Source organism: Ptychodera flava, unplaced genomic scaffold (genome assembly GCF_041260155.1).
Source record: "Ptychodera flava strain L36383 unplaced genomic scaffold, AS_Pfla_20210202 Scaffold_80__1_contigs__length_553813_pilon, whole genome shotgun sequence".
Lineage (NCBI taxonomy): Eukaryota > Metazoa > Hemichordata > Enteropneusta > Ptychoderidae > Ptychodera > Ptychodera flava.
In genome coordinates, this window is record NW_027248402.1 from 196,463 (window position 1) to 219,743 (window position 23,281).

The 23,281-nt window shown below is 35.1% G+C and overlaps 1 long non-coding RNA gene across 2 annotated transcripts; it reads right to left on the reverse strand.

Annotated features, from left to right (window-relative positions):
- Positions 1-734: 734 nt before the first annotated feature.
- LOC139128956 (uncharacterized) lies at positions 735-22,576 on the reverse strand. Of its 2 annotated transcripts, XR_011551465.1 has the most exons (4): positions 22,075-22,576; positions 7,581-7,687; positions 5,510-5,632; positions 735-2,906 (listed from the first exon to the last, which is right to left on the reverse strand). It is a non-coding gene; the product is annotated as an uncharacterized lncRNA (long non-coding RNA). The 2 variants fall into 2 exon arrangements; XR_011551464.1 differs by lacking the exon at positions 5,510-5,632 and having other exon boundaries at positions 22,075-22,570.
- Positions 22,577-23,281: the final 705 nt, after the last annotated feature.

The following is a 23,281-nucleotide window of genomic DNA, read 5'->3' on the forward strand; positions in this document are numbered from 1 at the left end:
TGGTTAGCCGTCCCAGGGCCTGGGAACAGTAGCTGCAGGCTTGTCAAACACTAACTGGTGTCAACTACTTATCTAGCCGGTACACTGTGCCAAAAGTGAAAAATCCATTGAGGATTCTTCTGTATATTGTTCTGGATACTTCAAGAATCCACCAGAATACTACAATATACATTATGTATGCCAGTGGATTCTGGTGGTCAATGGTTTCTGTCGGATACTGAACAGAATCCATTGCTTAATCCATTGCAGGATTCTGCTGGATTCACGTGTTATCCATTATATATGTATTTCAGGATACTACTGGATTCTCTAATTTATAGAGAATCAAGGGACCAGTACTTTTGGCTTGATTGATTGATTACATAATAATGGGAGGGTCAGTTGCCGCATATATCCATACTTATTATTCACCAATTTTTACATAATTATCCAACACTGGCTTCGGGGGAACTGGGGTGTGGGGGGGGTCCTCAAATAACAGTAATGCTTTGTAGCTTTTGACTCATGTATTTCTACTCATACAGGCATCACATACACTATATATATATATATATATATATATATATATATATATATATATATATATATATATATATGTGTGTGTGTGTGTGTGTATACACAATGAGTACTCTTTTTACAAGTGAAGACACCAATGTAATGATGCTTTCTACAGCAAAATAGAGTACAGATTGCATCTGAAAACTATACTGCAATTTAGATACACAAATCCAAGATCACTGTAAATGATTCTTCTTTATTCCAAAGGAATGTGTAAATGTTAGTAAAATAAATAAAAGGCAATATAAAGCATTATGTAAACTACACTGATTAAAAAATACAGACAAAAAACATTCAGAACAATTTTCCTGAGACACATTCAAAGTTATCTTCAATACTGTAAAAAAAGAATTTCCATAGCCTTGATAACTCTAATATCAATTAATGCAGTCACTTTTAAATATGCCTGAGCCTAACAGGGAGAAATATGGTTCATCAGAACAATTTGATATCTTACCATTATCATCCTTATTGACCTGTATACAAAATTTTGAAGCAATCTGTTGACCTGTTTCAGAGAAATTATTTTAAACAAAAACAGGAAAATAACCCAAAATACAACAAGCAACTAAAAATCTGCTTAATTAAACCCTATGACAATTTTAAATTATAATAGAATTCATTGTTTCACGGCCTGATCTGTGAAAATAAAACCCAGTGAATCATGTGTCCCAAACAGCAAAATAGTGAAATTAAATCCTGGTGAAAATTAATGCTCTTTACAGTATGCTGTAAATTTTGGCATACGTTTAAAGATATACATGTGTAGTATTCCTAAGTTTTGTACATTTTAATTTGTGTCAATTGAGATGTGTCAGCTAATGACTGTGTAATTCACCAAATTACAAGATCAACTATGTGTACCTTTAAATATAGGAATAAAAAATCATTTCAAGAGTTTCTTGATTGAAATGACGCACTCAAGCTATCTACACAGCAAGAAAAGGCAGACACATGCCTGTAACAGAGGATAATCATTACCTGTAACAGGCCAAGATAAATAACCTTTTTGCAAGACCAGTAAAAACCTGTCAGATTTAGGGTTGTGTAAATTCTGATTCATGGTGGTACAGGATTGTATACAATGCTGTAAATTCTGACTGTATCAAGACCTATAATTGCAGCACTGAACCACCGGTGTGCGTACAGTGGTGTGTCAGCTGCAGGGCCTGAAAATCTGTATGGATTTCAGGGTGTAAATTTGTTGTAAAAATTGGCAAATTTTGATGATAGAAGCAGAAAGAAATGTTATTGTTTGAACACTGAAAAATTTCAGACCCTGTTAGAGATCAGTGTTCACAGCACTGTGTACAGGTGCTGTAATTGGTAGAAATACAGCCATGTGTTTACAGTACTTGATACAGACATGTGCATCAGCCCCTGATAGAACTCCTTCTGTGTTTGCTGACACAGACCTGTATCACAGTTGTATCAGGGCCTGTGCAGGAACTGTCACTGGGGTGAATTTTTTTGTAGTGTATGTTTAATTAACTCTTACTTATCACATACATGTATGTGCACTGTTAAATCGTAGCTTTTGTTCAGTTAATCAAAATCTCAAAAACTAGGAAAAATTGCTCTGAAAAACACAATATTGCATATCTCAGGACAAACTGATTACTGCTTCAATTATATTATCCTAAGAGACCTGCATTTAAAATTCAAAGCAATCTGACAAGCAATTTCAGAGAAATTTTTGGACAAGAAATACAAAAATACCATCAGTAACACGGTGTGGCTCACATTTGTTTCAGCATGTTTAAACACTGTAACTGCACCTTGATAAATTCTTGAGTACACAAATCCAGATACGTCAAAGTGACAAATTTCAGCAGTACTTCAAAGATGTACTTGTGAAGTTTTGTAAGTTATGCCTTGGTTATACTAAACTTTTCTTGGTGTCAACTGACCTGTGCCAGCTAATGACTTATATTTCACTGAACTTACAACACCAGCTCTGTGTACTACTTTTCAAGTAAAGCAATTAAAATTGAGAACAAATCAGTTGTTGACCAACAGAGGGATGATGGATAATTACTCAGAAAAGCTATGCATCACTGTTCTGTCTCACACAATTGTCACTGAACTGTTGTTATCAGGTGGTCTCTCACTGGCTCTGCCATACTTCCTCTGCAGTATGTAGTGTCTTGAATTAGAGTCATTAAGCATTCGCTGATTGAGTGTGTCTATCCTATCAAATCGTTTAGTTTGTCAGATCGCCAAGAAGGCCTGGAGGCAATTATCCTTCTATCTTGTGGGACCTCCTCATCAGACATCAGGTCTGCAGTTACATCATTCCAGAAACCCTTCTCATCTGCATTGATCACTGCACTTCTCCTCTTTAAAATCTGTTGGTAGAAATGATAAATGATGGTTATTTAAAATCATGCAAAGAGTGAGATAAATGATGGCATAATACATAAAGTCACTGTCATAACTAACAATATGGTACATTTGATATTTTAAGAACAACTCTGGTATCATGACTTATTACTGATTTGAACATATTATGTTGCCTTCCATTCCACCTATGCTTAGGAACATAAGGAAATTCATGTATCATTTTAACATTGGCACCCTTGTCCAAAGACCTTTGAGCACATCAGAATGGAACTGTCAATTTACATAACCCTCAACTAAAGTAAGTTTTGCTTTGTTAAATTTTATTTGAACCCATTAGTACATTTGTACAATTATTGTGACAAAATTGTTGACTCTGTATATCTAATAGTGCTAACTATGCAAAGACCCAACCCATACTACAAATATCCCATGATTCATTCTGATTTGTACCAACAGAGATTCCCTAGTCAAGCCAGGCATAGCTCACATGTGTAGAGAAAACTGTAGACTACTAAAAATAAAAATTTTGAAAAAATGCTTTGAAGGAGACTCATTGTCAATTACCATTTCAAATGATTTTTCAATATCATGCATTATTTGGAGTGCATATAACACGATGGGAACTAATTTGGGATAATTGGATGAAGTAATGTCGATTTCATCTACAAATGTAACCTCATCTACTTTTCTTTTTACGTTACGCACTGTTTTTATCAGTATTTTGTAATATTGCAACATTCAACTATACGGCACCTAACATCTTTGAGAAATTTGAAAAATATGAAAATCCAATTATCCCAAATTAGTTCCAATCGTGTTATATACATTTCATATAATTTTCAAGAAATTATATAGACAGCCATACAGAAAATTTGAAGTATAATAGAGATACTTGAAGCATGGACTGACTGTTGTTGAATACTGTTCAATAACTGTCAGTTCAGCCACTAAGTAAATACTAGTTCAAAACTATATCCTTGTTCCCAGCGGGTGCAACACTGAAGCTGTTTTGACTATGCAAAATGTTTTTATGAAAAAATGTATATTAAGTTACATTTTGTGAAATAAGGCAAGAGTTTTCTTGCACACAGTTGGTTGTTCCAAAAACAGTTTCGTATAATGTTAATAAAAGATAAAACTATGGTTTTTTAGCACATCGTGTAATCTGGAACATGTTATCAGAGCATACATTGTAAGCTTGTTTCATCTTTCAATATTAAATTTGCAACTCTTGGACATGAGTTTGTCTTGTGATATTGTTTCAAAGTTGTGTTCCCAGGCAAGGTTCATAAAATACACTTCATGGATTCCTTCAACAATATTTTGGCCAGTTAAAAGCTGTTAAAAGTGTTAAAAGCTCATCCTGAGTTTGACTATGCTATTATTGTATGTTATGCTATGTACATTTGTGTTTTGAACTCAATCTAAGAGCCCCTTAAGTTGTTTCAACAATACAGATAAAGTATGGCATAAAACTTCGCCTCAGATCACCTCTGTATCATTTCCGACATTGCTGTCGCATCAGTTTGTTTATTTTCTATATCGTTTCATTACCGCCTCTGTATCAGCCTTGCATTGCTTCCGTATCGTATCAGCCTAAACATCGCCGCTGCATCGTATCAAGTCAATTTCATGGTCCCAATTGGCCACGGCATATTATTCACTCAAAAATGCAACAGCAAAGTTGCCGCCTTCGGAAATTTCGCCGCCTGGCATTGCCGATGTTTTTGAGAGTAAAGGTATACAAAATGAAAGATCAAATACATGTGTCCGACCCCATATGTCCGACATTATCCATTCATGAAATGTTGCTTCAACACACAAAAATGGGAACAAAGTTGAAACATATTGTGATTATAATGCGTTTCTTTTACGAATTGCTTTTATTTGATATGAAGTTTGTATACCATTTTATTTGCGAACATTTTTGTAACAAGATAGCACTCTACCAGGGACAGACATTAACGGTTGCAAGTGAAAGTCGCGTTTGGGCAACTGCAACTGAAACACCAGTACCGGTTGCCCGATGAGACAAGTGTCAAAAAATGACGTGGGACAACTTTTCCACTGACTAGAAACCAGAAATGTGTGGTACTGTGTGCGGATGACCATTTTAAATGACTGAAATTAGTATTTTTAAGCTTAAATACATGTACGTCCTTGAAAGCGCACAAGAAAAACTGGCCATACAAAGTAAGGAGAATTGCTAAAATAATAACTGCAGTGTATCATATACTAGGTTAACACATATAGTGATGCCACCTTGAATTCACCTAACTGCTTTACACAGTGACCTTTAAACCCGATTGACGTGAATAAATTATGATGTAGAGGAAGTCCGTGACCTTTAGTCACAACACATTGATACAATCTGATAGCGGGAACTTCCAAGTGTTTCAATAATTGCTACGCAATTCATACTATAGAGTTACACTCCGCAACCAATTATCCATCAAAAATAAAATTAATTTTAGGCAAACTATCGCACCGTGCGCATACGGTATAAATCTGAGTAGGCCTACATATGTCACGCCGCGCCAATCACTCTAAATCACGTACCCACATCGTCCAAGACGTTCGAATTCATGATTATTAACCGATCATTTACCTTCAACTAGATGAAATCTTGTCTATATTCTCAATTTTCGATGACTTTTGACGAAATGACATCGACTTTTCATGCCGATATCTCATATCTGATGTCTTTGAGTTCCGTGAATGAGGCGATGCGCTAGTGAAACGATACGGAAACAATACCAAACAACCGAGTGAGTGATGTTGGATTTGGGGTTGGGCGATGCGGAAACGATACGGAAACGATAATGAGGCTAAAAAAGCGAAGCTTTAGGCGATACTTTATCTGTATGTTTCTCTAAAATAATTTGCAGGGTTTACACATTTCATTGTGATCTCAAAATTTGACATTGAATAAGCTGCATAACAATCGATTACATCTGTATCTTCAAGGGAAGGTTAACAAGCGACCTAGCGGCCGATATAGCTCCGCTGTGTTTATGTAGAGAATAACTATTTTTGACACATGTTGGTGAAGAAGGTGGAAATCTTTGATAGCTCATTTCAATGGCCAGAAAAAAGATGCTAAAATATCTGCAAAAATATACAATTGAAGATTTCATCATAATTTGAATTTTTACATCGGATCATTCCAAAGAACACGTCCACTAAAGCTATCTGACGAGTAGTTTTTAGAGAATAAAATTTTCTGACCAAAAATGGCAATAATTGTCCCCCAAATAAAAATTGCAGATTTCACCATAATTTCAGTATATCACATATTACAATAATCCCTTGGAACCTGTATACCAAATATCAAAGCTATCCACTTGCAGTTTTTGAGAAACAAATTTTTTTAACAGAAATGGTAAAAATTGCCCCAAAATATACAAAATTGCAGATTTTACCATAATGTCAAAATATCAAATTTAGTTAATCTGTAGGAACCTGCATATCGAATTTCAAAGCTATCAGACCAGTACTTTTTGAGAAACACATTTTTCGACCAAAAATGGCAAAAATTACCCATAAATAACAAAATTGCAGATTTCATCATAATTTCAATAAATATCATTAAGTTCATCGGTAGGAACCTGTATACCAAATTGCAAAGCTATCAGATGAGTAGTTTTGGAAATACACATTTTTTGACCAAAAATGGCAAAAATTGCCCCCAAAACACAAAATTACACATTTCATCAGAAATTCAATATATATTACTTAGTTCGTCTATACAAACCTGTATACCAAATTTCAAAGCTATCAGACCAGTACTTTTTGAGAAATACATTTTTTGACCAAAAATGGCAAAAATTGCCTTAAAAATGCAAATTTGCATATTTCTGCACAATTTGAACAAATCTGAAATAGATCATCCCTAGGGACCTATGTACCAAATATCAAAGCTATCTGATTGGTAGTTTTGAAGAAGAAGATTTTTAAAGATTTTTTTACCAAAAACGACAAAAGTTGCCTGAAAATACAAATATGCAAATTTCACCATGATTTGAAGAAATCTGACTATAGTCACCCTAAGTAGACTGCACATCAAATTTCAAAGCAATCGGACGAGCGGTTTCAGAGAAGATGACTTTTTTACCAAAAACAGGAAAAATTGCCCAAAAAATACAATTATGCAAATTTCACCACAATTTGAACAACCTTGACTGGGGTTACCTCCAGGAACCTCTATACCAAGTTTCAAATTAATCTGACGTGAAGTTTCAGAGAAGAAGATTTCTTGACCAAAAACAGGAAAAATTGCCCCAAAAATACAATTATGCAAATTTCACCACAATTTGAACAATCTTGAGTGAGGTCACTCCTATGAACCTCCATACCAAATTTCAAAGAAATCTGACTTGCGGTTTCAGAGAAGAAGACCATTGTTGACGGACGGACGACGACGACAATCAGTCTATCGGATAAGCTCCGCGTCTCTGACAGCGGAGCTAAAAAGGCAGATTTTGTCGCTTAAGCTGTTAGGTGCTCTGCAAATGTATAACCAAATATCAAAGCTCAACTAAGTAAAATTGATTTTACTTGTGTCATGATGGTTCTACCATGTACTATAATTCACCAACACTGGTGCTTTGGTTACCTTGTCCTTCAAAGTTCACTGGTTTAGACTAAAAAATTATCAGTGCAGACTTTGTAGTACATACCTCTCTTATTCTCCTGTTGTTGGCATGCTTTTTGTGTAACTCTGTCTTTCCTTGGGACACTACCCTTTCCCTACTTTTTCAGTGCCTAATAAACATCTCCAAGGGGCCTGCAACTTGCAAGGATATAAATAAAAGAGTTAAAACTCTTACTGTGAAAAATCAAAATATCTGAAACACAGATGATGAATCATCATATTTCATGTGAATAATCATATTCATCTGGCTATCAATTGGTATTCACATTTGAATCAGACAATAGCATTCCCATGGCCTACAAAGGCTTGACATCATCGGATTCCCACTGCACTAAGCATGGATGAAAGATTGACTCTTTTTACATCCATGGTTTTACAATAATACAAAATGTTCATGTTGAAAATAAGACCACATTTCATTTGATACAGAAATTGCATTAATTTAGAAAGTTGGATATCATTAATGAAGTGATGCAAAATAAAATGACATACCATGTTTAGGTAAGATCAGAATTATTCTCATGTTTACTTTAAGGCAGATGAGTTGCAACTTTTGACATTATTTTTATGATTTTTATATTTAGATTAAATCAGTTCATAGCAAATTTCTACATAACTCAGAGATGTTTACTCTAGTGTAATTATCCACAGAGTTGGACTGCATGAGGAGATTCTTGTAAGACAAATAATAAATGGGTGCCGCACCCAAATATGGCCGCCTACATGCAACTACATGATAAACAGCGTAAATGGTGGATGTACACATTTAACCCTTTTCCTGCCAAGTCCATATTTCACCACCAGGTCAAGATGGTTAAAATTAATGAAACACAACGTATTCCATATGATGTATTTTAACATAATACTGTACATTTGAAGGCTGTTGAAAACATAATACTGTAAAGTTGATTTTTTTTGGACAAAAGATGCTATAACATACCAAGCCAAGTGGGTGAAATACGTCATGTTTTGGCTCAATACTGCTTTTTACTGACTTGGCTGATGGGGAAGTGATGCAGTTTTTACTGTCTGGCAGGAAAAGGGTAAATCTTTACAAATACAACATGGTGCAACCCACTGAAAGGAAGGGAAAGGATTCACTCCACTTAGAGGAAAATTCTTGTTTTCACTTATTATGGCAAGATTTTGAAAATTGCGGGAAATTTAAAATTAACAAAGATTGCTCAATTTCTTGTCTATTCTGCCACAAGCAAATGCTGTTGAGGCACAGTTAATGACTATATCGTTCAATTTGTAGATTGCAATGAATATCTGAAGAAATTGAAGGTACTTTGAGGTTGGACAAATTTCACAGTGTTGCAGCTCACGGCCTTTTAAAGCCCACTAGCAGTATCTTTAAGCATTATTTTATGCGCTAACCCTTTTCCTGCCAAGTCCATATTTCACCATCAGGTCAAGATGGTTAAAATAAATGAAACACAACATATTCCATATGGTGTATTTTAACATAATATTATACATTTGAAGGCTGTAGAAAACATAAATATTGTAAGCTTGATTTATTTTGACTAAGATGCTATAACAGGCCGAGCCAAGCAGGTGAAAAAACGCCATGTTTGGGCTCAATACCGCGTTTTACTGACTTGGCTGATTGGGAAGTTATAGTCTTAATACTGTCTGGCAGGAAAGGGTGAACTTTCAAGTTGAAATAAGTTTGTGAGAGTGTATAAGGTGGTGCATAAGAAGCTGGGTAGAAAGGACTGATGTAGGGTAGAGCTGTGTGCATGTGACATGGCTAATGAATGTAAACAAGACAAAATAGACTGTGCATAATGGCGATAGGCTAGTTGCGACTTGGATTTTTAATGCCAGTAGTTGATGCACCCCTGTTTTAGACAAAGATGATGGGGCATGTCCTCAAATTGAAGCGTCTGCAACGTCTACCACCCATACAAAGGTTGAACACTACAAGGCAAGCATCCATTTAGGGCCAGCTATGATCGTTTTGAACAGCAATATTTTAGGTCGGACATATCTGATTTTCCAGAACATTAATTCCAAATACATACAAGTTAACAGTATGTTTAAGAGTTGATATAAACTTTATTTAAAGTTCCATAAGCTGTATCTTTTGGCTATTTTTTCAGAACTTTGTTTTGTGGTTTCCTACACTTTATGCATTGAATCCCTAATTCGTAATTTTAAAGCCAAGTATTTAGCATATCAACACAACCTAAATGAGTATAATCTACGAAATTACGGTATTGTTGAAAATTGCATTCAAGCCTGGACTAGAATTAATTTGTAAATAATAAACAATGATCACTACACACATACAAGCTGTGTTGACAAAAAGAATACTTGAAATTTCAGCATGACAAACTTTTTAGGATCAGACACAGTAGTTGATATACAGAAGCAGAACACTGAAAAACTTGCAACAAGTTACAGCTTATGTCCCTTTAAATCCCACGTTGACAGAATATAGTATTTTCCACAGAAGATTCAAGGGTTTTTACATGTGTGTTGATGTCCCCCGAATTTCTAAAATGGTCCCCTTGGGACAGGAGTAGGGGTTTACAGTGACCCCCTGTTTTGACATCCCAGATTGAACACTGACAGAGGTGAATGTTTTCACCTGTGACGTTGCATGTTCTGTTCCTTAGGAATATTACCAAAATCAAAATGACTGTTAAAATTTGAATTTACTCATCATATGTTTCACAAATGTATGGTTTCCTACTGCAGTAAAAGCCAACATCCTTCAGAGCTGAAGTAAGTTTGTGAAAATACAGTAATTTTGGTGTATGTGCAATTTTGCACAAGGTAAAGATTGTGCTGTGATTAAATATTTGCCCAAACATGCAAACACTGAGGATACTGTGCATACCTGCACTGAAATCTTCACATAAAGTGCACAGAGTAGTCTAATGTATAATGCAGAGCGCTGAATGTTTTCAACTTAGACATTGTATGTTCTATGTCCTCAGTAATATTACCTATTTTTGAAAATGGGGAATTGCGAGGTGTAAGTCTTCCTAAAAGTTTATTTTCTAGAATCGATTTTCATTCTAACATTACTCAAACCTAGCGGCTGATATAGCTCCGCTGTGTAACTAAGGGATACTGTCGCATACAGTTGTCTAGCATCATTCCTTGCAAGCTCTATTTTGGAGGCCAAAAGAGTACGCGACAGCTTTGAAAAGAAAGGAATTTTTATGTATAAAAATGTGAAAGAACCTTGAAGCTCCCACCTCAATATCTAAACGCTTATGTTACAATATATTTGGTCTCGACAAGTTTATCCAGCAAAATCGCTGTATAGTATCGCCATGCATTCTGTCATTTTGGATAAAATTAGTATATTTTTAATGCGAATTCACGTACTTGTCACATTTAAGGTGTCAGAGATTCAGAGATTTTTGTAATATATATATTTACCAGCAACGCGGCTCGGAGCAAAGAAACAGGAGCTGTTTCCAGACCGGTGGGTGGAGGGACGGTGATTCACTTCACATTGTATCTATGAGGAAACCATTAAATCTTATTTTCAAATACAGAACTAGCCACATCTGTGTATTTATAGATGCTTGATTATTGATATTAATGTACTTAATTAGACTGAGCTGGTTACTAGTGAATGTTGGTGCAAGAAATTTGGTTTTTCGAATAGTACCGATGGTGAGAATAGCGTTTGAAAGCAGATGTGAACAACAAATATGCTATTGGACTTTCACCCAAGTGATTACATGTTTCTAAAGGTTTAGGGTATTCTTTGAAAGTTCAAAGGTCAGATAAGAAATTTTACGTCAGATATTAATAAAACATCAAATAAGACTGTGACACAAAGGACAAATGAAAGTTGGGGGCAATCTTTTTCTTGAAAACACTTTTGAAGGGTGATTATTCTACATTTTCGAAACACCAACCAACACCCCAACCCTAGCCCCCCCCCCCCCCCCCCGTAATTTCTGTACAGTCCCTCGCCACAAAGGTCACATTAGCATGAAGTTGCCTGGGAATTAGATGTTCATTGTTTATTTGAAATTTTATCAGCAATATCGATGATTTAAACAACACAAACGTTAGACATTTTTGCAAGATAAAGACATTGCTGAACACGTTTATACGAGAAGGAGTAGACGTATGTAAGAAAAGACACTTGGGCTGGTTACATAAGACAAAGAGGACAAGTTAACTATACATACCTGTATACTCGGCTGAAGCTAGCAGCCAAAACCTAGCAGCCAAAACTATGGTGTGGAAGCTAGCAGCCAAAACTTGCAAGTCACTCTCCTCCTATATTTTGAAGTCATGTGAACATCGATCAAACGTACAAGGGTCTTTGTACATGTATCAACACAAACACATCATTTAGAATTAATTTCTTTGCATAAATTATCTCCATTCTAATTAGCACTGGCATCCCAGCTAGCCTATGGCTATAAAGCACAATGCATTGTCTGCTGGAATGAAAGAAAGAGTATGCACCCATTACACCTAGCATGTCTTACACATATACATCCATACTAACAAACTACACTTGTCTCACTTCTTAATTAATTTTTTTGCATAAATTATCTCCATTCTAATTAGCATCTATATGCTAGCCTATGGCTATAAAGCACAATGCATTGTCTGCTGGAATGAAAGAAAGAGTGTGCACCCATTACACCTAGCATGTCTTACACATATACATCCATACTAACAAACTACACTTGTCTCATTTCTTAATTAATTTCTTTGCATAAATTATCTCCATTCGAATTAGCATCTATATGCTAGCCTATGGCTATAAAGCACAATGCATTGTCTGCTGGAATGAAAGAAAGAGTGTGCACCCATTACACCTAGCATGTCTTACACATATACATCCATACTAACAAACTACTCTTGTCTCATTTCTTAATTAATTTCTTTGCATAAATTATCTCCATTCGAATTAGCATCAATATGCTAGCCTATGGCTATAAAGCACAATGCATTGTCTGCTGGAATGAAAAAAAGAGTGTGCACCCATTACACCTAGCATGTTTTACACATATACATCCATACTAACAAACTACACTTGTCTCATTTCTTAATTAATTTCTTTGCATAAATTATCTCCATTCTAATTAGCATCTATATGCTAGCCTATGGCTATAAAGCACAATGCATTGTCTGCTGGAATGAAAGAAAGAGTGTGCACCCATTACACCTAGCATGTCTTACACATATACATCCATACTAACAAACTACACTTGTCTCATTTCTTAATTAATTTCTTTGCATAAATTATCTCCATTTCTTAACATATATATGCTAACCTATGGCCATACAGCAGAATATAGTGTCTGCTGGAATGAAAGAAAGAGTGTGCATCCATTACACCTAGCATGTCTTACACATATACATCCATACTAACAAACTACTCTTGTCTCATTTCTTAATTAATTTATTTGCATAAATTATCTCCATTCTAATTAGCATCTATATGCTAGCCTATGGCTATAAAGCACAATGCATTGTCTGCTGGAATGAAAGAAAGAGTTTGCACCCATTACACCTACCATGTCTTACACATATACATCCATACTAACAAAGTACACTTGTCTCATTTCTTAATTAATTTCTTTGCATAAATTATCTCCATTCTAATTAGCATCTATATGCTAGCCTATGGCTATAAAGCACAATGCATTGCCTGCTGGAATGAAAGAAAGAGTGTGCACCCATTACACCTAGCATGTCTTACACATATACATCCATACTAACAAACTACACTTGTCTCATTTCTTAATTAATTTCTTTGCATAAATTATATCTGGTTTAATAATCAGCTATATGCTTGCGTATGGCCATACAGAAGAATATAGTGTCTGCCTGAATGAAAGAAAGAGTGTGCATCCATTTCACCTAGCATGTCTTACACATATACACCCATTCTAACAAACTACACCTGTCTCATTTCTTTATTAATTTCTTTGCATAAATTATCTGTTTGAATTATCCCCTATATGTTAGCCTATGGCCATACAGCAGAATATAGTGTCTGTTTTAATAAAAGAAACGAGTGTGCATCCATTTCACCTAGCATGTCTTACTCATATATATCCATACTAACAAACTACACTTGTCTCATTTCTTAATTAATTTCTTTGCATAAATTATCTCCAATTAATTAACATATATGCCAATCTATGGCTATACAGCAGAATATAGTGTCTGACTGAATGAAAGTAAGAGTGTGCACCCATTACACCTAGCATGTCTTACACATATACACCCATACTAACAAACTACACTTATCTCATTTCTTAATTAATTTCTTTGCATAAATTATCTGTTTGAATTATCACCTATATGTTAGCCTATGGCCATACAGCAGAATATAGTGTCTGTTTGAATAAAAGAAACGAGTGTGCATCCATTTCACCTAGCATGTCTTACTCATATACATCCATACTTACAAACTACACTTGTCTCATTTCTTAATTAATGTCTTTGCATAAATTATCTCAGCTTTAATTATCACCTATATGCTAGGGTATGGCCATAGAGCAGAATGCATTGTCTCCTCGAGTCAAAGAAAGAGTGTACATCAATTTAACCTAGCATGTCTTACTCATATACATCCATACTAACAAACTACACTGCTCTCATTTCTTAATTAATTTCTTTGCATAAATTATCTTCAATTAATTAACATATATATGCCAACCTATGGCTATACAGCAGAATATAGTGTCTGCCTGAATGAAAGAAAGAGTGTGCATCCATTACACCTACCATGTCTTACACATATACATCCATACTAGCAAACTACACTTGTCTCATTTCTTAATTAATTTCTTTGCATAAATTATCTCTGCTTTAATTATCACCTATATGCTAGCCTATTGGCCATACAGCAGAATATAGTGTCTGCCTGAATGAAAGAAAGAGTGTGCACCCATTACACCTACCATATCTTACATATATACATCCATACTAACAAACTACACTTCTCTCGTTTCTTAATTAATTTCTTTGCATAAATTATCTCCATTCTAATTAGCATCTATATGCTAGCCTATGGCCATAGAGCAGAATGCATTGTCTCCTGGAGTCAAAGAAAGAGTGTGCATCCATTTCACCTAGCATGTCTTACACATATACATCCATACTAACAAACTGCCCTTGTCCCACTTCTTAATTAATTTCATTGCATAAATTATCTCTATTATAATGAGCATGTGCATGCTGGCTAATTGGTGTAGAAGTGAATTGCATGGTCTGCTGGAACAAAAGAAAGAGTGTGCATCCATTTCACCTAGCATGTCTTACACATATACATCCATACTAACAAACTGCCCTTGTCCCACTTCTTAATTAATTTCATTGCATAAATTATCTCTATTATAATGAGCATGTGCATGCTGGCTAATTGGTGTAGAAGTGAATGCATGGTCTGCTGGAACAAAAGAAAGAGTGTGCATCCATTTCACCTACCCAGTCTTATACATACACATCTATACTAACAGACTACTCTTCTTCCATTTCTTAAATAATTTCTTTGCATAAATTATCTCTATTATAATTGGGACGTATATGCTAGTTTATGGCTGTAGAACAGAGTGCATAGTCTGCTGTGAAGTTTGTTAGTATAGATCTAAAGACACTGGACAGGCTAAGTGAAAAGGATGCACACTCTATCTTTCCAGCAGACACTGCATTCTGCTGTATAGCCTTAGGCTAGCGATTATGTGGTAATTAAAATGGAGATAATTTATGCAAAGAAATTAATTAAGAAATGCGAGAAGCCTTATTTGTTAGTATGGATGTAAGACATTGGTAGGTGAAATGGATGCACTCTCTTTCTTTCTTTCCAGCAGACAATTGTCCATTCTCTTGTATTCACAAACAGCATATAGGTGATAATTAAATTAGAGACAATTTATGCAAGGGAAATAATTAAGAAATGAGACAAGTCTTAGTTCTAAATATGGATGTCTATGTGTAAGACAGGCTGGGTGAAATAGATGCACACTCTTTCTTTCATTCCAGCAGACAATGCACTCTGCTGTATAGCCATAGGTTAGCATATATATGTTAATTAATTGGAGGTAATTAATGCAAAGAAATTAATTAAGAAATGAGACAAGAGTGGTTTGTTAGTATGGATGTATATGAGTAAGACATGCTAGGTGAAATGGATGCACACTCTTTCGTTCATTCAGATAGACACTATATTCTTTTGTATGGCCATAGGCCAGCATATAGGTGATAATTCAAACAGAGATAATTTACGCAAAGAAATTAATTAAGAAATGAGACGTGCAGTTTGTTAGAATGGGTGTATATGTGTTAGACATGCTAAGTGAAATGGATGCACACTCTTATTTTTATCCAAGCAGACACTATATTCTGCTGTACTGTCATAGGTTAGCATATATGTTAATTAATTTCAGATAATTTATGCAAAGAAATTATTTAAGAAATGAGACAAGTGTAGTTTGTTAGAAAGGGTGTATATGTGTAAGACATGCTAGGTGTTATGGATGCACACTCTTTCTTTCATTTAGACAGACACTATATTCTGCTGTTTGGCCATAGGTTAGCATACATATGTTAAGAAATGGAGATAATTAATGCAAAGAAATTAATTAAGAAATGAGACAAGTGTAGTTTGTTAGTATGGATGTATATGAGTAAGACATGCTAGGTGAAATGGATGCACACTCGTTTCTTTTATTCAAACACACACTATATTCTGCTGTATGGCCATAGGTTAGCATATATATGTTAAGAAATGAAGATAATTTATGCAAAGAAATTAATTAAGAAATGAGACAGTTGTAGTTTGTTATAATGGGTGTATATGTGTAAGACATACTAGGTGAAATGGATGCACACTCTTTCTTTCATTCAGACAGACACTATATTCTGCTGTATGGCCATAGGTTAGCATATATATGTTAAGAAATGAAGATAATTTATGCAAAGAAATTAATTAAGAAATGAGACAAGTGTAGTTTGTTAGTATGGATGTATATGTGTAAGACATGCTTGATGTAATGGGTGCACACTCTTTCTTTCATTCCAGCAGACAATGCATTGTGCTTTATAGCCATAGGCTAGCTGGGATACCAGGTGCTAATTAGAATGGAGATAATTTATGCAAAGAAATTAATTAAGAAATGAGAGCAGTGAAGTTTGTTAGTATGGATGTATATGTGTAAGACATGCTAGGTGTAATGAATGCACACTCTTTCTTTCATTCAGGCGGACACTATATTCTGCTGTATAGCCATAGGTTGGCATATGTTAATTATTTGAAGATAATTTATGCAAAGAAATTAATTAAGAAATGAAAGCAACGTTGTTTGTTAGTATGGATGTATATGAGTAAGACATGCTAGGTGTAATGGATGCACACTCTTACTTTCATTCAGTCAGACACTATATTCTGCTGTATAGCCATAGGTTGGCATATATATATTAATTAATTGAAGATAATTTATGCAAAGAAATTAATTAAGAAATGAGAGCAGTGAAGTTTGTTAGTATGGATGTATATGTGTAAGACATGCTAGGTGTAATGGATGCACACTCTTTCTTTCATTCGGGCGGACACTATATTCTGCTGTATAGCCATAGGTTGGCATATATATGTTAATTATTTGAAGATAATTTATGCAAAGAAATTAATTAAGAAATGAGAGCAGTGTAGTTTGTTAGTATGGATATTTATGTGTAAGACATGCTAGGTGTAATGGATGCATACTCTTTCTTTCATTCAGGCAGACACTATATTCTGCTGTATAGCCATAGGTTGGCATATATATGTTAATTATTTGAAGATAATTCATGCAAAGAAATTAATTAAGAAATGAGATAAGTGTAGTTTGTTAGTATGGATGTATATGAGTAAGACATGCTAGGTGAAATGGGTGCACACTCTTTCTTTCATTCAGGCAGACACTATCTTCTGCTGTACAGCCATAGGTTGGCATATATATGTTAATTAATTGGAGATAATTTATGCAAAGAAATTAATTAAGAAATGAGACAAGAGAAGTTTGTTAGTATGGATGTATATGAGTAAGACATGCTAGGTGTAATGGATGCACACTCTTTCTTTCATTCAGTCAGACACTATCTTCTGCTGTATAGCCATAGGTTGGCATATATATGTTAATTATTTGAAGATAATTTATGCAAAGAAATTAATTAAGAAATGAGAGCAGTGTAGTTTGTAAGTATGGATATTTATGTGTAAGACATGCTAGGTGTAATGGATGCATACTCTTTCTTTCATTCAGGCAGACACTATATTCTGCTTTATAGCCATAGGTTGGCATATATATGTTAATTAATTGAAGATAATTTATGCAAAGAAATTAATTAAGAAATGAGAGCAGTGTAGTTTATTAGTATGGATGTTTATGTGTAAGACATGCTAGGTGTAATGGATGCACACTCTTTCTTTCATTCAGGCAGACACTACATTCTGCTGTATAGCCATAGGTTGGCATATATATGTTAATTAATTGAAGATAATTTATGCAAAGAAATTAATTAAGAAATGAGAGCAGTGTAGTTTGTTAGTATGGATGTACCGGTATATGTGTAAGACATGCAAGGTGTAATGGATGCACACTCTTTCTTTCATTCAGGCAGACACTATATTCTGCTGTATAGCCATAGGTTGGCATATATATGTTAATTAATTGAAGATAATTTATGCAAAGAAATTAATTAAGAAATTAGAGCAGTGTAGTTTGTTAGTATGGATGTTTATGTGTAAGACATGCTAGGTGTAATGGATGCACACTCTTTCTTTCATTCAGGCAGACACTATATTCTGCTGTATAGCCATAGGTTGGCATATATATGTTAATTATTTGAAGATAATTTATGCAAATAAATTAATTAAGAAATGAGAGCAGTGAAGTTTGTTAGTATGGATGTATATGAGTAAGACATGCTAGGTGTAATGGAAGCACACTCTTTCTTTCATTCAGGCAGACACTATATTCTGCTGTATAGCCATAGGTTGGCATATATATGTTAATTATTTGAAGATAATTCATGCAAAGAAATTAATTAAGAAATGAGATAAGTGTAGTTTGTTAGTATGGATGTATATGAGTAAGACATGCTAGGTGAAATGGGTGCACACTCTTTCTTTCATTCAGGCAGACACTATCTTCTGCTGTACAGCCATAGGTTGGCATATATATGTTAATTAATTGGAGATAATTTATGCAAAGAAATTAATTAAGAAATGAGACAAGAGAAGTTTGTTAGTATGGATGTATATGAGTAAGACATGCTAGGTGTAATGGATGCACACTCTTTCTTTCATTCAGGCAGACACTATCTTCTGCTGTACAGCCATAGGTTGGCATATATATGTTAATTTATTGGAGGTAATTTATGCAAAGAAATTAATTAAGAAATGAGAGCAGTGTAGTTTGTTATTATGGATGTATATGTGTAAGACATGCTAGGTGAAATGGGTGCACACTCTTACTTTCATTACAGGAGACAATGCATTGTGCTTTATAGCCATAGGTTAGCATATAGGTGATAATTAAAGCAGAGATAATTTATGCAAAGAAATTAATTAAGAAATGAGACAAGTGTAGTTTGTTAGTATTGATGTATATGAGTAAGATATGGTAGATGTAATGGATGCACACTCTTTCTTTCATTCAGGCAGACACTGTATTCTGCTGTATAGGCATAGGTTGTTATATATATGTTAATTAATTGAAGATAATTTATGCAAAGAAATTAATTAAGAAAAGAGAGCAGTGTAGTTTGTTAGTATAGATGTATATGTGTAAGACATGCTAGGTTAAATGGATGCACACTCTTTCTCTGACTCCAGGAGACAATGCATTCTGGTCTATGGCCATAGGCTAGCATATTGGTGATAATTAAAGCTGAGATAATTTATGCAAAGAAATTAATTAAGAAATGAGACAAGTGTAGTTTGTTAGTATGGATGTATATGTGTAAGACATGCTAGGTGTAATGGATCTGCACACTCTTTCTTTTATTCAGGCAGAACACTATATTCTGCTGTATAGCCATAGGTTGGCATATATATGTTAATTAATTGAAGATAATTTATGCAAAGAAATTAATTAAGAAATGAGAGCAGTGTAGTTTGTTAGTATGGATGTTATGTGTAAGACATGCTAGGTGTAATGGATGCACACTCTTTCTTTCATTCAGGCAGACACTATATTCTGCTGTATAGCCATAGGTTGGCATATATATGTTAATTATTTGAAGATAATTTATGCAAATAAATTAATTAAGAAATGAGAGCAGTGAAGTTTGTTAGTATGGATGTATATGAGTAAGACATGCTAGGTGTAATGGAAGCACACTCTTTCTTCATTCAGGCAGACACTATATTCTGCTGTATAGCCATAGGTTGGCATATATATGTTAATTATTTGAAGATAATTCATGCAAAGAAATTAATTAAGAAATGAGATAAGTGTAGTTTGTTAGTATGGATGTATATGAGTAAGACATGCTAGGTGAAATGGGTGCACACTCTTTCTTTCATTCAGGCAGACACTATCTTCAGCTGTACAGCCATAGGTTGGCATATATATGTTAATTAATTGGAGATAATTTATGCAAAGAAATTAATTAAGAAATGAGACAAGAGAAGTTTGTTAGTATGGATGTATATGAGTAAGACATGCTAGGTGTAATGGATGCACACTCTTTCTTTCATTCAGGCAGACACTATCTTCTGCTGCTGTACAGCCATAGGTTGGCATATATATGTTAATTTATTGGAGGTAATTTATGCAAAGAAATTAATTAAGAAATGAGAGCAGTGTAGTTTGTTATTATGGATGTATATGTGTAAGACATGCTAGGTGAAATGGGTGCACACTCTTACTTTCATTACAGGAGACAATGCATTGTGCTTTATAGCCATAGTTAGCATATAGGTGATAATTAAAGCAGAGATAATTTATGCAAAGAAATTAATTAAGAATGAGACAAGTGTAGTTTGTTAGTATTGATGTATATGAGTAAGATATGGTAGATGTAATGGATGCACACTCTTTCTTTCATTCAGGCAGACACTGTATTCTGCTGTATAGGCATAGGTTGTTATATATATGTTAATTAATTGAAGATAATTTATGCAAAGAAATTAATTAAGAAAAGAGAGCAGTGTAGTTTGTTATTATGGATGTATATGTGTAAGACATGCTAGGTGAAATGGATGCACACTCTTTCTCTGACTCCAGGAGACAATGCATTCTGGTCTATGGCCATAGGCTAGCATATTGGTGATAATTAAAGCTGAGATAATTTATGCAAAGAAATTAATTAAGAAATGAGACAAGTGTAGTTTGTTAGTATGGATGTATATGAGTAAGACATGCTAGGTGTAATGGATGCACACTCTTTCTTTCATTAAGGCAGACACTATCTTCTGCTGTACAGCCATAGGTTGGCATATATATGTTAATTAATTGGAGATAATTTATGCAAAGAAGTTAATTAAGAAATTAGACAGGTGTAGTTTGTTATTATGGATGAATATGAGTAAGACATGCTAGGTGAAATGGATGCACACTCTTTTTTTCATTCTAGCAGACAATGCACTCTGCTGTATAGCCATAGGCTAGCATATAGGTGATAATTAAAGCAGAGATAATTTATGCAAAGAAATTAATTAAGAAATGAGACAAGTGTAGTTTGTTAGTATTGATGTATATTAGTAAGACATGGTAGGTGTAATGGATGCACACTCTTTCTTTCATTCAGGCAGACACTATATTCTGCTGTATAGCCATAGGTTGGCATATATATGTTAATTAATTGAAGATAATTTATGCAAAGAAATTAATTAAGAAATGAGAGCAGTGTAGTTTGTTAGTATGGATGTTTATGTGTAAGACATGCTAGGTGTAATGGATGCACACTCTTTCTTTCATTCAGGCAGACACTATATTCTGCTTTATAGCCATAGGTTGGCATATATATGTTAATTAATTGAAGATAATTTAAGCAAAGAAATTAATTAAGAAATGAGAGCAGTGTAGTTTGTTAGTATGGATGTATATGAGTAAGACATGCTAGGTGAAATGGATGCACACTCTTTCTTTGACTCCAGGAGACAATGCATTCTGGTCTATGGCCATAGGCTAGCATATTGGTGATAATTAAAGCTGAGATAATTTATGCAAAGAAATTAATTAAGAAATGAGACAAGTGTAGTTTGTTAGTATGGATGTATATGTGTAAGACATGCTTGGTGTAATGGGTGCACACTCTTTCATTCCAGCAGACAATGCATTGTGCTTTATAGCCATAGGCTAGCTGGGATACCAGGTGCTAATTAGAATGGAGATAATTTATGCAAAGAAATTAATTAGTAAATGATGTGTTTTTGTTGATACATGTACAAAGAACCTTGTACGTTTGATTGATATTCACATGACTTCAAAATATAAGAGGAAAGTGGCTTGCAAGTTTTGGCTGCTAGCTTCCACACCATAGTTTTGGCTGCTAGGTTTTGGCTGCTAGCTTCAGCCGAGTACTACCTGTACCTGGTATGTACACGACCACCGTCCAGCTGATGCAGAACTCAGCAGCGATCGAGGGGGTCGACCTTTCGCTTGTGCGAAAAGAGTTGCCCTCTTCCGTCCAAATTGCTAAAATGGGTTGTCGAGTTTCGTCCCGATTGAACGGAGAATAAACTTGCTGCTTGTCGAACGTTGAGCTTCTGGTAGTAGCTCTAAAACGTAACTCAGTTCATGACATCGACACGATTGGACGACTCTCCAGTTGTACTAGATTAAAACGTACAGCGTAGTCGTCGAGATGGTCCAGGATTTCAAGGGTAGACTGTAGACATTCCTAAACACGGGCGGGACATGTCAGTAAACGCTAAAAGATGAACGACTGGAGATTTTGATCATTGTTGGCGGTACGTGCAAGCGACGCCACGCCAACACCACACTGGGTCTTCTGATTGACCTTTGACCAATATGGCTTACGGCTCCTTAGGTTTTCAAATATTCACGAAACGAACTGCGAAGAATTTGATGATAACTATCATTTTTTACTTAATCTTGAAGAAAATGTTATTTTTCGCTCTCGTTAGACAAGAATATTGCTAACTTAGCCCCATCTTCGTCTTACACCAGATAAATGTACAAACTCAAGGACAGCAGGCTAGAGGGTCAAGTTTTGCCGTGCTATCAGACTGCGGCTTGTGCTGTATTTACGCAATATTATCCTCATGAATATTCTGTGTTAGGCACACAGACGTGCCAAACCCGTGCACAGAACAGGAACATCGAAAAAAGCTGTTCGGAGGCGATTTTTGAGGGCAGAGGAAATTTTAATTTTGCTCAGGCAGGGAACATGTTTTTATAAAGTGGCAGGGGAGCAAATTTTAGTGTTTGTTTTGTAGGGCAGGGCAGATATCGGTTGATTGTCAGGGACAGGGCTTGGCGAAAAAACGAGGAGAGAGAAAGCTACTTTTAAAACGGGGACAGGGGAAGTTGAGCCATGGTGTTTCTGGGGATTGGGACACAGGGCTAGTACTTATAACTTTTCATTTCTGCAGGGGAAAAGGAATGACAACATTTTGAGGGGATTTTTTTCCAGGGCGGGGAAATTGGCAAGTTTTTTCGCCACAGGGCAGCTTCAAAAATTCATAGTAGGGAGGGGGAACGGGCAAAAATAAGTGGGGAGTGGGTTTGAGTGCGGCAGGGTAGGTCGAAAAAGTTTTAGTGGGAGGGC